This window comes from Physella acuta, unplaced genomic scaffold (genome assembly GCF_028476545.2).
Source record: "Physella acuta isolate Inbredline_101_S28 unplaced genomic scaffold, ASM2847654v3 ptg001351l, whole genome shotgun sequence".
NCBI lineage: Eukaryota > Metazoa > Mollusca > Gastropoda > Physidae > Physella > Physella acuta.
In genome coordinates, this window is record NW_026732866.1 from 138,686 (window position 1) to 155,043 (window position 16,358).

At 37.1% G+C, this 16,358-nt stretch overlaps 1 long non-coding RNA gene across 1 annotated transcript; it reads right to left on the reverse strand.

Annotated features, from left to right (window-relative positions):
* Positions 1-1,647: 1,647 nt before the first annotated feature.
* Positions 1,648-2,932, reverse strand: LOC131926930 (uncharacterized). The gene is made up of 3 exons (XR_009383580.1): positions 2,785-2,932; positions 1,940-2,052; positions 1,648-1,854 (listed from the first exon to the last, which is right to left on the reverse strand). It is a non-coding gene; the product is annotated as an uncharacterized LOC131926930 (long non-coding RNA).
* Positions 2,933-16,358: the final 13,426 nt, after the last annotated feature.

Consider the following 16,358-nt stretch of genomic DNA (forward strand, 5'->3'; position numbering starts at 1 on the left):
TTACATTATGATGTAAATTTGTATTCACATTAGTATTCACATATGTATTTACATTTGTATTCAAATTTGTATTCACATTTGTATTCAAATTATGATTTAAATTTGTATTCACATTAGTATTCACATATATTCACATTTGTATTCGCATATAAATTCAAGTTTGTATTCATATTATGTATTCAAATTTGTATTTATGTATATATTCACACTTATATTCACATTTGTATTGAAGGTTTGTTGTAAAGACAATTATCCATGTAGTGTATTTTGCACGACATTTTTTTGCCCTGCTGTGTATGTGATTATAAGTGGGCTTTAGCGTGGATTCAAATCTTGTTAATGAGCTTGTTTATTTATGTGTGGGTGTTTCGTGTAATTTCCCAATAGTATTAATTCCTCATATCAAATAAAAACTCCTACTTACGTCGTTCTTTTTACCTGCTTCAATTAAACTGTAGTAACAAGCTAAAGTAAGGAGTTATTTTGTTGGTCAAATATGTTTGTTGTATCATTTTTAGGGCTAACTTAGAAATAGCTTAGGAGCATTGGGACAGCGAGTGTGTGAGTGTTGGGTTCTTCACTCTAAGTCTAGGGGTATATTATAGCAACTGACAACATACACCACAGTAAATTCACTGGATAACAATACTAAGCAATAATAATAACTTTAATACATATATATATATATATATATATATATATATATATATATATATATATATATATATATATATAAGAATAAATAATATGAAAACAATAAAAGATACTATATGCTTTAACACAGATGATGATATTAACACAACCCCAGTCACAGCCACGTCCACACTACAACTAACTGCTTCACACACCAGACACTCCTCACGTGAACACTTCTCGCGCCATGTAAACACACTCAACCAAGGGATACAACTATACACCAAAGGGAGGGTACCTGTCGTTCCAGCACACAACACACACACACACACACAAGCAGGGGACATGTAAGGGACGTAACAGCGAGTAGTGGCCAGTCCTGCGTTGATCGCAGCTGTGTAAAGAGTGTGCATGATGGGTACGAGGATCTTGTTTAGAGAGGACTAGGGGAAGCGTGTTGATCAAATGTGTATAACAGAGAAACATTGTGCAGTTTGGTGTTGGGGTTAGTCAGTTCGACCTTAACAAAGTTAGTTTTTAAAACTATACACTTTTAAAATGGTTGCTTTAATAATTCAGAGCGAACTGTGACCTTGACATATTGCTCTAGGTTAATGCTCGTCTGCGTTGTTGAAACGATGAAAAAGTCATATCAGCAAAATGCTGAATGTGGCTTGTTGTTGTGAGCCCTCCTGTCAGTAGCTTTTGAATAGGGATGTTTTTGTATAAATATTAATTGTATGTAATCGTATTTTTCGCACCCTTGCAGATATTAGCTCATTGTGCACCAGAGTTTATACCAGGCATCTCATCTGGGGGGGGGGGGGGGGAGGGGTTGCTCCCCCGAAGAAAGTCTACCGCCTCCCCCCCCCCCCCGAACAAAATGGAATTTATATAGAAAATATATACTTTTAACAGTGTCCGCCCCCCCCCCCCCCCCTGTTGTGCACGGGTTTAAAAAAAAACCTCGCTTATTCATTCGTCGTTACCACAACACAGTATATTCAAAATTTAATTTTTTTTATTTAAAGACTTAATATTTTAGATATTGGCATCAAAGGGTGAAAACTCTGGCACCGACTCAGGTGCAGGCTACTCTCTACTGACAGTTCCTGAGGTTGTAGTTCCTGTACCGTTGACTGAACGATGCTGATCGCAGGCACGCAGCTAGCGTGACGTCACACGCGCACGAGCGATATGCACACGAGTTGCGGTCAGCGTCTACAGGAGAGGAGCGAATGATTGAAGCAGAGGGTGAGTAAAATTACAGTGCTTGTAGCATCGCTGTATACGTTTGACTACTCACCTAAGCACGTGCAACTGCCTCCTGCGCACGTGTACTTGTATGACAGGAAAATCAAGTTCTTGCATCCCAGGGACTCCAGACGACTGAAACATTGGTCATGTGCCCGACAACAGCTGCAGAGTATAGGTACATTGACCTAGGTCAGACTTTCAAGCGTGATTTAATAGAAAGAAAATGGGGTCGGTGAGGTCAAGTCGGTAAAGCTCATGGTTGCTGGACCGAAAAGCCTCGAGTTCGAGCAGAGTTTCTTCCAGGCATCTCTTCGCCCCCCCCCCCGAAATTTTTTTACCGCCCCCCCGAACGAAATAAAATTTATATAATTTATATAGAAAATATATACTTTTAACAGTGTCCGCCCCCCCCCCCGAGGAAAGTCTACCGCCCCCCCCCCCCGAAAATTTCAAGTGCCCCCCCGGAGAATAAAGTCTGGAAGAAACACTGAGTTCGAGCCCTCGGGCAGATGAGGCTCGTTAGCTGCGGACAGCCACTCTTCTAAGAGAGACAACTCCAAAATTAAACAACTGCTGCCTTGTAGTTTGTTCTTGGTTGGACAAAGGCTATGGAAGCAAATCCAAAAAGAAACTCAGCGATTAGTTGGTAGATGTTAGGTTAGGGCCAGGGTTAGTGAGTTTAAGGTAACCCTTTTGAAACCGATGGTCTATGTGGCAGATGGAGTAGAGTTCACCTGTTTCTGTGACCTCATCATATGAATGAGATAGCGTGGTCAGTACTGTGCCCAGTACTGTGTGCGAGATACATTGTCTCCACGACGTCCCGGTTCTACCTGTGTGTTTCTGTGTGTGTGTGTGTGGGGGGGGGTGTGATTTCAACAGTTAAAACCTCACCGGTCTGATCCGTCCACGGGCCTGCTGCCCTGACTCCTGGGCCCACAGAAACAGCCGTACCCTAGGTAGTCTGTGCACCATCTTTGCGTGTAGGCATTGATAACATGACACAGTTGAGCTGCGTTTCGCTTCTCTCTGTGACCGGCATCCTCGCTACTTATTGCGGCAATTCCTAAAAATGTATTCCACAAAACATGTTTAAAATACAATTTAAAAACATGTTGTATTTTACCTGTAGCTCGATAACATTTGAGGTTTTTCGTAGCTAAAAAAAATAATTCTTCATGGCCAACAGCTCTCATCACACATAACACAGCTTTATATTAATGAAAATAAATGAACCCTTGTTGTCTCAGGATATTGTATTCTTTCTCTGTCAACTTAGTCATGTATGTGTTCACATTTTGATGAATGTAAGAAAAGAAATTAATAAAAAGTTGGGATATATATATATATATATATATATATATATATATATATATATATATATATATATATATATATATATATATATATATATATATATATATATGTAGAAATAAAGTTCACTTCTTCCACTGAGTAGATGTACATACCAATTGCGGCTACGGCACTTATCAGAAGTAAGTATCGGCACTCCATCTCGTTAGAACAAAATTTTTTTTTAAAAAGTACTACGCCGGAATTTTTTTTTTGTGGGCTGAAAAAGGAAACTTCAATTTAACGAATTGTCGACCATAACTTTGTGTTAGGTTCATTTGTAAAATTATTTCTGTGGTTAATTACAACAGGCCATTTTAACAATTACAAGGAAAAAAGTCTGAAAATATAGTATTTGAGATCTTAATTATTATTTTTATCTTCCTCATAAATCGATGATTACTATACCTATCTTCTTTATTCTGGAATGGAAATTTATAATATAATTAATGAACTTTACACAATTTATTTTTTTTAAATAGAAAATTAGGTTAAAATATAAATAAATCAAGTTAAAAAGCTATAGATTTAGAGCAAGTTATGTAAGTAAATCAAGTTAAAAAGCTAGAGATTTAGAGCAAGTTATGTAAGTAAATCAAGTTAAAAAGATAGAGATTTAGAGCAAGTTATGTAATGCTGATCCTACTTACAATACGTAGCACAGGATCAAAATGATAACCAAACTTTCAGATATTTATTAGCTTGTTGCATGTCATAAAATGAGGCATCAGCTGGTTCGGTTATTTTGCTGCGCCAATAAGACTGCGTCTGTAATTATTGGTTTTAATTACGTCGACAACTTGAGATGAGAGTTTTACGAGCAACTAAAATTTATTTTTATTTATATTTTTCACATTTAGCGGTACTGGCTGATGAGATTTACAGCTGGTCCCAGGTTAAAATGCTGACGGAAGAGATTTTTTTTTCTAAACGACCCGGGTTTCATCTAAGTTGCCTGCAATACAGCACGTACAACTGTTCTCCAGTGGTTGGGTTCGGTTCTCCAGTGGTTGGGTTCGGTTGGCCGAGTGGTTAGCCAGAGGATGTTCATCTGTCTACATAGCAGCATTGTTGACCCTATACATTTTAAAATACGGGCTTCTTTAGTTATGCGCTTGTTCAGTATTTTCCCCGCAATATTTTTCCTGCCAGTATTTTGCACGGCAATATTTACGAATATAATTCAACACATTTTACACGTTAAAATAGCTAGAATTTTGAATGTGAATTATAGAAATTTAAAAAAACAGCAAAACAACAAGCACATATTTTTAGAAGCTAGTTTAATTAATATATGTGTGTGTGGGGGGGGGGGGGAAGTTACATTGAATTTAATTATTTAGAATTGACCCGGTGGTGAAAAGTACAAAAATAAAATGCAGATAAAATCAACATCCCCTGGAATATGACCAAACACCCTCTTGACATAAAACAAGTGGACCCCCCCCTCCCCCAAACCCTTTTTGAGGTTTTCATAAGAAAAATAAGCAGTGATAAGTATATAGATTATTTTAAAAGATAAGCACGTATAATAATTTGTCTTAATGCTTTTATGTTCCGATATCATACAAGTAAATAAGAGATTGAGTGTGATTTCACCCACGGAATTTTCTTCGTAATACAGTCACAACTTTGGCGCTGTTATCAATGACAACATCGTTTTAGTAAATAATAGTAAATTTACAGAGGATTGAAGGTTTTGTTTAGACAATCAACGACCGGGGAGTGGGTGACACCAAAATCTAATAATTTACGATAAAAACGATGATTTTTCCACTTGAATTGGATTAATATAATGTGCGTACAAATTGACGCTATTAGGCAAAAGGGAGTGGGGTGACACCAATTGCAACTATATATATTCCTATGTAGATCTGTATACACACACACTATATATATATATATATGTATAATTTTTTCGGGGGGGGGGGGGGGGGGTGACACCATTACGTGCCGCACTGGGTGACATCCGACCTAGCGACGCGACTGTCTCGCACTCTGGGTAATAGAATAGCAGCTGCCGTCAAATCTTGTGGGTGCTGGCCCTTTTATCTAGCGGAATTCGTTTTGGTACAAATTACTGTCGACCGGTTTCATCAGGTTTTCAAAAATAGATGCGTAAAATCTAACCTTAATCACTAGCCTGTACACTATTGCAGATCTAAGTTAAATTAGAGGCTTACATTAAATGTGGTCAGTTTTCACCACTCGTTGACCGTTTTGAGGCCAACCTGTATTTAACCTTGTATTATTTTCTTCATCGAACTTCAACCTTCTTTTGCACCATGAAGTGCCTTAAAAAGCCATTGGAATTTATATATATATATATATATATATATATATATAAAGAGAGAGAGAGAGAGAGAGTGTGAGAGAAAAATGGGTTGAAGTAATGAAGTTAAACACATTGAAAATATTATTTTAATTTTAATTGTTAAGTAATGAAATAGTCAATAATCCATTCATATTGCTAAATTTCGTTTTCGCCTGCGTTTACGTTTGCTTCAAAAGTGATATGCAGACGATTAAAAGTCACCTTCGAAGTTCACCCCACTGTGACTTAACTTGTTAGAGATTGCTCCCATATGATTATGACGAGACATGGTACAGCCCAGTCTGTACACCTGAGCCCCACTGCTCCCAGGGCAGGTACTATTTGTGTACGTGTACCTGGTCTTCAATTTAGATATCTCTTCGAGGAGCAACCAACGACCTACAGAGACCTGCTTAGGGCTCCCATGGGGATGTGAGACTATTATAATCAGATTGTGTATATGTCTAGTCTTGTTGAATTTTTCTCTCACAGTCTTACACAGACTGTTACATCGTTCCCACATCTCATGCAGCTTAAGAAATACGTTTATGTCATGCGTCACGCAAAACAGCATTGACCCGTCATCTTCGTCTGTGGTTGTCGAATCCACCTTCCACCCATAGAAGTGGTCTTCTGGACTTGTAGCATCATCAAACCACAACCTACAGCTGGTATGTTTTGCCTCACTCGAGTCAAACACCACGTGCTTGGATGTCAGAACGCACACCTTCCACCACACTTCGCTGGGTGTGTCCGACTGTTCACATTCAGGACATCGACAAGGTCCGTCCCAGGATACTTGCGTGTTTCTGTCCACACACGTCACCCTCCCCGTCCCCTTCCTATGTATGCTCTTCCCCCTGCTGTGGTAGAAAGGATATGGATCTTTCTTGTCTCCTACAAACTCTGGTCTGTCAAGACTGGTCAACTTGACTGTTATCATGACAGTTAGGTCAGCCAGGACTTTTGTCAAGTCTAACAGGTCGTCGTCATGACAACCAGAAGGAAAACGGTCTATGGTGAACTGTTTCACAGGAACAAACCCAGCATGGCCAGGATTTTTCCTGCAGTTTGCCAGTCGTATCTGTCCATCTGCCTCAGTTTCACATTTACCACATTCTTCTACTTCATGTGTAACTGTATAGAAAAAACACGAGAATTGTATTACATTAAAAATATTTTCACCAACAACTAGTAACATATTTAAAAGTTCTATTACAATAATCTAAGCCCTAAACCATGCCCGTTTTAAGATACTTATGCATAAAAAAATTAAAATTCACAAACTTATTTTTCGGGTTCGAATCGGCGTAGATTTGTCTTTGAGGGGTGATTGCACTTCATTTAATTTTTTGTCCTTAGTTGCTCGTAGAACTAACTAGCTAATAAACAAACCTTCACAAAGGTCTGACCAATCAGAGTCCGTGTCATAAAAGGAACTCATCTTGTTGCCTGTAAAAAAATGTTTAATTAAAATATCGAAAATACAGCAGTGTTTCTTCCAGACTTTTTTCTCCGAGGAGGGGGGGGGGGGGGGGGTGGGGGCACTTGAAATTTTCGGGGGGGGGGGGGGGGGGCGGACACTAGTAAAAATGTGGGTTTACTATATAAAATCCATATCGTTCGCCCCCCCCCCCGAAGAGATGCCTGGAAGAAACTCTGAAATACAGTATAACTTTTGTCATGAAATTTAAATCTTGTCATAAGCACACAGTTACAAAAATGCAACCACATAAAATACTGATGAAACCATTCGAACTGAGCTTATTTTGTAGTATGGCATCTCTTTTACTGAGAATACACAGAGGATACCGGAATATCCTCTTTTACTTACAATAGCCTGCTACGGTTACAAATATTAAAATCACAACCTCAAAACTTAGTTAATTAACAAGAATATTTTTTTGTAACCAAACATTTTTTAACCATCTACTTTTAGTTACAAACAATGAAATCAACACATATTTCTTTCACTGACAAACTTTGGTCTACGAATCTTCTTTAACTAACTTATCTATCGATATATATATATATATATATATATATATATATATATATATATATATATATATATATATATATATATATATATATATATATATATATATATATATAATTTCTAGAGGACGGCCTTCGACAAATTACCTTATATTGTAAAAAGGGCAGACAATTTTTACGTAATAAGCTTTTAAAGGAATTCTAAGGCCATTTTTTAAATTAACGTTAAATTGTAACCAGCGTGTTAAAATATATACTGTATGTTTTTATTAAAGGTATTGTGGCCTTGTAAAAACGACGTTACGCTTTTTTTCGCCATACTCCAGCCATCCACCGTCGTCATGCATCGTCACAGAAGAACATATCCATCCCCACCAAAATAATTCCATTTATTTACCGACCACCCCCAAATTTTTCATAAGGGGAAAGAACCAAACCTATGCGATTTTGCGAAAAATATTAATTGAGTTATTTCCCTTTGCATAGCTGCCGGTGAGCGACCGCTATCCAGGTTATTTTTAGATGGAAACAAAACGATAATCAAAATGATCCGGCTCAATATTAATTCCATTGATCACTTTTTATTACATTTTTAAAAATGGATTTTTAAAGGGATCATATGGTAGTAATTATTTATTTTTAACTTGATGTACACAATTTACTATTTTTAAAATTTATTTTAATAATTTTTTTTTTTTTTACATATTTTAAAAACTGTAATAGAAAATATGAATCCATCTTAAAATATTATTTTCGATAAGTTTTTATCATGCTAGTGATATAGAATATATGCAGATTTTCCCCCCATACCATTTTTTTTTAATTGTAAGACATTACTGCTTGTCATGTTTGCATATTATAATTTATACAACTTTACCTAAAACTAAGAGAAACAATTGAAGATAATATTTTAAAAAAAAGATGGCGTTCTATTTGTTAATAGGGGCAAACGAAATCATCACATCATCACAAATCAGTAGATTCTGTTTGTTACCGAATATGTAACTATCTGCCTGATAGAAGGGTAGGGCAATATATATATATATATATATATATATATATATATATATATATATATATATATATATATATATACATATATATATATACATATATATATATATATATATATATATATATATATATATATATATATATATATATATATATATATATATATATATATATATATATATATATATATATATATATATGTATGTATGTATGTATGTATATATATATATAGTTACGTTTTTGAAAATTTCTGCATTTATTACAACAATTTTCAAAAATGTTATATAAGACAGAAGACAGGTTTTTCATACCTAAAGCTAGTCTAGATTCTAGTGAAGGTTTGAAGATAGGCGAAAAACTGGCTGAACTTTTCTAATGCTCCCCGCTGAAATATATATATACACACATAAATAAATAAATACATACATACATATACATATATATATATATTTATATATATATATATAAATATATACATATATATATATATATATATATATATATATATATATATATATATATATATATATATATATATATATATATATATATATATAACACTAGTATTGCATAATCATGCTTTATATTATATTCATAAAGTTAAACATAAATTCAAAACATTACCAAGGTTTTTATGCCTTTTAGAAAACCGTAAAATAAGATCTGAATGAAACTCTAATTCTCCAAAAGCTCAGCATTTAAATAAACACTTCTAAACTGAACCAAACGTGATTATTTCTTTGATGAGAAGATAATAGATTAAATATCCCAGCTAACTATCGACTAGAGTCATGTTAAAGTTGAAATTAAACTTTAGAAAAGAATATGCTACCAGTTCGATCTACTAACATCTGTAATTACTTCTACTTGAAAACGGTTGTTAATTCTAATTAATTGTTAATTACATTTAATTACATTTACCGTCAAATATGAAACAGAAGAGCAGGGATGAAATGTAAAGCCTAGGCTACAAATTGAAATATTCCAGACACAAAAAGCCCGCCTTTTCTATTAATAGTCTCTAAATGTTATGTGACAAAGGAACAGGAAAATCCGATCTTACGTAAAAAAAAATTTGTCAAATATCCGATTCCGTCGTCCTCCTTTCATGTACTACTTCACCAGTAGAGTGGGTTAATTAATCATTAATTCACCAGTATTGTGAGTTAATTAAACACTAATTCACCAGTAGATTGAGTTAATTAAACACTAAATCACCAGTTGAGTGGGTTAATTAAATACTAAGCAGTGTTTCTTCCAGACTTTTATCTCGGGGGGAGGGGGGGGGGGGGCATTTGAAATTTTCGGGGGGGGGGCGGTAGACTTTCTTCGGGGGGGGGGGGGGGGCGGTAGACTTTCTTCGGGGGGCGGGGGGGGGGGGGCGGACACTGTATCACTGTTAAAAGTGTATATTTTCTATATAAATTTCATTTCGTTCGAGGGCGGGGAGGGGGGGGGGCGGTAGACTTTCTTCGGGGGGGGGGGGGGGGGGATGCCTGGAAGAAACTCTGATACTAAATCAGCAAAGTGGTATATATTTTGTTAACTTAAATTGTATTTAGTAGCTCAATTGGTGGGCCAGGGTGGTAGGTAGTCATAAAATTAAAAGTACAGTTCACACGTCCATTCAATACATCACATCTACTCACATTAAAGGAAATAGAAGATCTTACACGATATTATTTTATCACTTTTATCAGTGGCGTAGCGAGGTCGGGTGTCCCCTGGTGCGGCACCAGTGTTTCTTCCAGAATTTTTCTCTCGGGGGGGGGGGGGCACTTGATATTTTCGGGGGGGGGGGGGGCGGTCAACCTTTTTCATGGGGGGGGGGGGGGGGGGCGGACATTGGTAAAAGTATGTTTTCTAAATAATTTCGATTTTGTTCGGGGGGGGGGGGCAGTTAAGCATTATGAGAATGTATAAATATATGTTTGGAATACAGGAATGCTTTGAAGGGGAGTGTGAGTCCAACTTACACACACACCTCGCCTCCTGTCAGAAGAACATCGGCCATGTCGACTTTGTACCTGCTCACGTGTTTACTAAACATCACCTGCCTTCGAATTACTGGGATGATGACATCTTTTCTTTGATTCAAGCACTTAGTGACGTCACGGTCGGGATAGCCGTTAACTTCACAGGTTGCGATCGACCAGAATTTGTACCCGGTACAGAGGATTTGTACCCTGGGTACAACATCAAAGACACGAGTTCATTGCGTACCGGTACAGGCAAAGTGAGTAGCGTGTATAAGATGACAGAGAACATGAAGGACTTCAGGACATGTCCTTGTTCTGAATGTGAACTTTCTGACACACCCAGCAGAGAGTGGTGGAGATTTGAAGTTGCCACATCTCGACATGTGGTTTTTGATGAAAGCGAAGCCAAGAAATCGAGGTGTAGGTTGTGGTTTGATAAGGAAAACAGTCCAGTGGTCAATATCTATGGGTGGAGGATGTGTGGAGCACACAGAGAGAGGGACTGGTGTTTGTTCAACTGTGTCTCGCATGACGTTGATGTTGGAGGAAAGCTGGAGGGAATGCTGATACGGTTTGTTAGTCTTTGCAAGACAGTAAAGAAGAAATATAAAAGTCGTAGAGATGTGGACAAGCTGACCATCATAGTGTCACATCCTCATGGCTGTTGTAAGCAGGTCTCTGTGGGTAGGTGGGTGGTGAGGCAGGGGGTGAGGTATAATTACACCAGGTACACGTACACAACTTGTACCTGTCCAGGTAGCAGTGGGGCTCTGGTCTACAGATTGGGGTGTGAGTCTAACCACCCCCACAGTGGGGCAAACTCTGAAGGTTTTAATTTTAGCGGGGAGTGGTTCGACTATTAGGTACCAGAAGTTTTAAAATAAAAACAATAAGATTCGAATCCTCGGTTGATGTCAGTAGAACGTCTCTGAGTCCACCCAGCTCTGATGGGTACCCAACTAACGTTAAGGAAAGCTGGCACGGCTGGGCATAGTGCTGACCACTATTCCTTCATATGCGTAGGTATCTGAAACAGATGAACTCTACTTTGTCAGCCCCATATCTTGGGTACACACGGGAAAAGATGACGATGATTTTTCATGTTACTACATAGAGAAAGTTGGCCCCTACACGGTCTACACGGTCGGAGATGAAAATAAAATGGCGACTATGTACAACGGAAGTGAGTCGCTGTATTTCTTCGGCCCCACTGCTAGCACTTCGAGGCTATGGAGTTTTCCTGGTAGTCTGAGCGATATATATATATATATATATATATATATATATATATATATATATATATATATATATATATATATATACACACACACAAAGCAGGTAGTTAAATCCATGCGACGTAACTTTAAGTGCATAATTATTCACTCAAATTTTGTATGTTACGAATGTAAATAATTTAATGTTTGTTTGATACTAAAGTAAATGAAATGACATTCTTTTGTGATACTGATGTAAGTGATATACGTTTGGATGATACTAATGATTAATGTTTGCTTGATATTAGGGTAAATGATAAATGTAGTGTAATACTAATGTGAATGATATACGTGTGTGTGATACTCAAGTAAATGATAAGGTTTAGTGCAATACTAATGCAAATGGTACTTGGATGTGTTAATAAAGTAAACGTATATAAAACTGAAGTTTCTAGTATTATATTATTTTTTATTATTTGCAATATGAGTTTCGTACTTAAACATTGCCATGAAAGTCTGAACTGACACACGAACATAGCACATTCAATATTCCGAATTTGGATTTTTCTCAAGCTATCTTAAGTCCATACACACTAAAACTTTTTGAAGGAATGTTGCCTAATAAAAAAAAACCGGTGCCCTGTCAAAACGGCCCGGGACAAATCGGCCCGTCAAAACGGCCCCCGACAAAACGACCCAGTAAAAATAGCCCCGTCAAAAGTTCCCCGACTTATTGGCTCCCGTCAAATGGGCTTCCGTCATATTGACTCGCGACATATAGGCTCCCGACGATTGGGCTCCCGACATATTGGCTTCCGACAAAATGACTCAGGACATATTGGCTCCAGACAAATGAATGATATGACCACTATTGGCATAAAAGTAACCATTTTGTCCTAACTCCAATACCACTATAAACTCTTTTAAATGCCTGAATGAAATTGTTTTTCATGAACCAACATCAATTCACAAACAAATGGAGCCCATAACAGCTAAATTCCACCAATCCTAAAGTTTTGATAATGTTTAATTTACAACAGTAAAGATCTGTTGCTTAAAAGCGAGCACAAAAGTGTAAATGTGTGATATAAGTAAAGTTTCTCTTTCAAACCTTACGGTCTATGGGGCAAGTGAAGTAGAGTTCACTTGTTTCTGTGACCTCGGCATATGAAGGGACTGTGTGGTCAGCACTATGCCCAGCCGTCTTTACTTTACCTAACGTGAGTTAGGTACCCATCAGAGCTGGGTGAACTCAGGGACGGTCAACTGACTTGAGCCCGGGCTATCACCACTTATTTGTGTGGACATAATATATGTATGCTCTCATCAAATATGTTATATTAAGTATCTCCCGGTTTTGTAGCATTTAATTTTTCTACAGCTGTCCCATTATCAAGCACCTGAATCTGAACCGCTTTCAGCAATAATAATAGGCGACGCACCATTTCGAACCGAGAATGAACGAACTTGCCCACTTGCCCAGAAATACTTCCGTCCATCTAAACACTAAGTGAAGCTTGTTTACTTTTTAAAGTGCAGTTAGAATAAATACATCATAAGTAATGTTTAAACTATTTCTTAATCTGGTGATTGCCAGCCTTTCCGCTTTTTTAGAATCCAACCGTGTGGCACTATTTAAAGTGTGTTCGGTGACATTTTTATTCGTAATTAGATCGTTGCTCACCATATGGTGGCATAATATCCTTCATGCCTGCGGGATCAGCCAAAACTTGGTAGGAATCTTTTATCTTCATTGACAATTTTTGTTGTTGATGTTTTAGAGGGAAGCTGGTGGATAATAAATAAAATTGTGTCTCTCTAATTGAAAATTCGTTATTTTCGGGGGGAAAAGATAGCGATCGAAGCGTAATTTTTTTTTACTGAAACTAGATCAGGATCTACTTTTTATACTGTGTGTTTCTAGCAAAAGTTTTTTAAACATATTTCGATTTTAAAATATTTGTGTATATAAAAAATTTGGATTAACCTGCCTCCATTATTTTTCCTCTTACATGTGTCTCCGATAATGATAGTACACAATTTGATGACGTCATACGCCTCAAATTATATTTTCGGACTTTTCGTCATTTTAATATATTTTTTAATTAGTATTTTATCATGATTTAGACTTATGAAAATTATATTTACTATACCCAAATAAGGCCTATTATTAATTGAATAAATTATTAGGCATAGGCTTACTAAAAACTTGAATTACAAGCACCCTGTAGTAGTAACAAAATCTTATTTTTTAAATATTAGATTCTAACATTTGTGTACATGACCAACGATTTCATACCATGGTTCAGCATGTGAAACAGTAGAAAACGGCGAAAGACAAGGTTATTTGACATGTAATATTCTCCATCTTCAGATAGACTTCTCGACAAACGACTGGAGTTCGGAATCTTATTTCTATGCCTTAACTATGTCGTTATTCGACATTTATAGAGGCAACTCCAGAAGTGAAACCACAGCTGGAACATTCAGGATTGGGTACAGTATTCCTCGATGAAGATGTTGATTTGAGTGGATCAGGAACTGTTGCAGCCAACAGCTTGAACTGGCTTCGTCGACAGGTAGACAAAGGGTTTTGGACTTTACGAGGAAAAATTTTACCTCCGTCTAAATCATTGCCTAGAAGTAACTGTACTCCTGGGACTGGGATACCGTCTATCACACCCAGGATAAGTTGTCCGTGGATAGGTTGGTGTAGTAGATGGAACTTGTGTAGAGGGATCAAAGGGGGCTCAGACCCCACGCCTTGAATGCTGGTTACATTCCCGGTGTCTGTTTCCGATTAAATGTCCATTGAGTCATTCAATAGAAGCGACTGTGAAGCCTCTGTGTCTCGTAAGACAACAATCTTCCGCTTAGATGACGGATGACCAGGGTTACTTATGACAGCATCAGCCAGGAACGACGAGAAGCCAACCTTTTTCTGTACCCGAAAATCGGTTGCTCTGAAGTAACTGGACGGTGGAGCCTGTAGTCAAATGATGATTGTAGGTGGTAGTGGATTCATTCTTATCCTGTGGACACTTAGAATAGCGTCATCTCGATGAATAGTGTTCAACTGTGAACTTGCTGGTTGAGGGGAGAAAGCATTATGCGCTGATGTGTTCACAACCTCTCTGTTGTCTCGTCGCCGCAGATAACAGTTTTTTATGAAGTGGCCAGGCTTCTTGCAGTATCTGCATACCACTGGTAGGCTGGCTGGGTATTTGGACTGGAGAGACTTCTGAAATTGGCCAACAGGAAGACTGTTGCCAACGAGGGGAACTACTGGGTTGAGCCGATTGCTGGATACTGGTGGTTTCTTGTATATGTATATGTGTCTGCCGACTCTGCAGCTTTCTTACTGTCAGATATCCTAGAATCTAGGATATTTATACACACATCCCCCACACCCTCCTTCGGACAGTCTAAATGCCGCCCTCCCGGAGATAAATATCTAAAAGAAAAACCGGGTAGCCAATTTGTAAAGAGAAGAGAGCTAAAAGTCACCAGAATTGCCCGTGTAACGGGTACCAAAGGCTAGTCTGTCTGTATTTGCAACTTTCAGTCATCATAAGTCATTTACAAACGATTATTTTTTCCAGACTTTGCTGTCATACCCCATCTTTGGTGCCCTATCTGTCCTGGTGTTCCAAACGTTCGTTTTTTTCTTGTACCTCTATTTGAAGCTGATTCAAGTTTTACTTTTAAGTAAGTATATCCATGAATAACTTAACTTATTTAACTAGGCCTATATTCAAATACTTAGTTAAGTAAATAGTTTCCTAAGGTTTTTTTTTTGTTAAAAAATTTGAAATGCAAACCTATTTTGAATGTTACTTTATTATTTCTTTAATATTATTTCAGCCGACTGTGAGGCTCTAATAATTGAAGATCATCTGAGATTTTTACATCGCCACTATTTGGTTCGACCACTGACGCTACTAATGTATTTACTTACTCTTGAACTAACTTGCCATTGTGGCCGAGCTGTACACACCGCTCTTTTTACTGCATGTGACATGCCATTACATGTGAGTATATGACATGTTTTTAATCGTACTTTTATGTAGGCTATTGCAAAAAAAAAAAAAAAAAAAAAACAAATGAAAGTCACACACACAGACATACCGACAGAATTGCAAAGCCCAGTTTTTTTCTGACTCGACTACGCATAGAACGCTGAAATTTTGATAAACCTGCATTTATAATTTTTGCCCCCTTTAAATTAAGTCACCAATGCTCCGTATATGATGAAGTACTGAGGTGTAAAACGATGAGAACTGTCAAAATTTCATGTGATTTTTATGCACGATTATAACACTTCATCCATACTCTTTATACGAAAAAGTAAAAAAAAAATATAGCAAAAAAAAATTAAATAGATGAACTGCACAGCTTTCCATTACAAGAAATGTAAAAATATTGTTTTTGTTTCAGGGGGAAATATGGAAGAACGGACTCATACTGATAGCAATTTTCTACTATCATATGATTATCGAGATTCTTGAAGCATTGCTCATTTTCTTAAAGAAATGTAACACTTAAAATCTGTTGTCTAAAACATAGAAATATTTTAAATATACTGTTTAGTCTAAG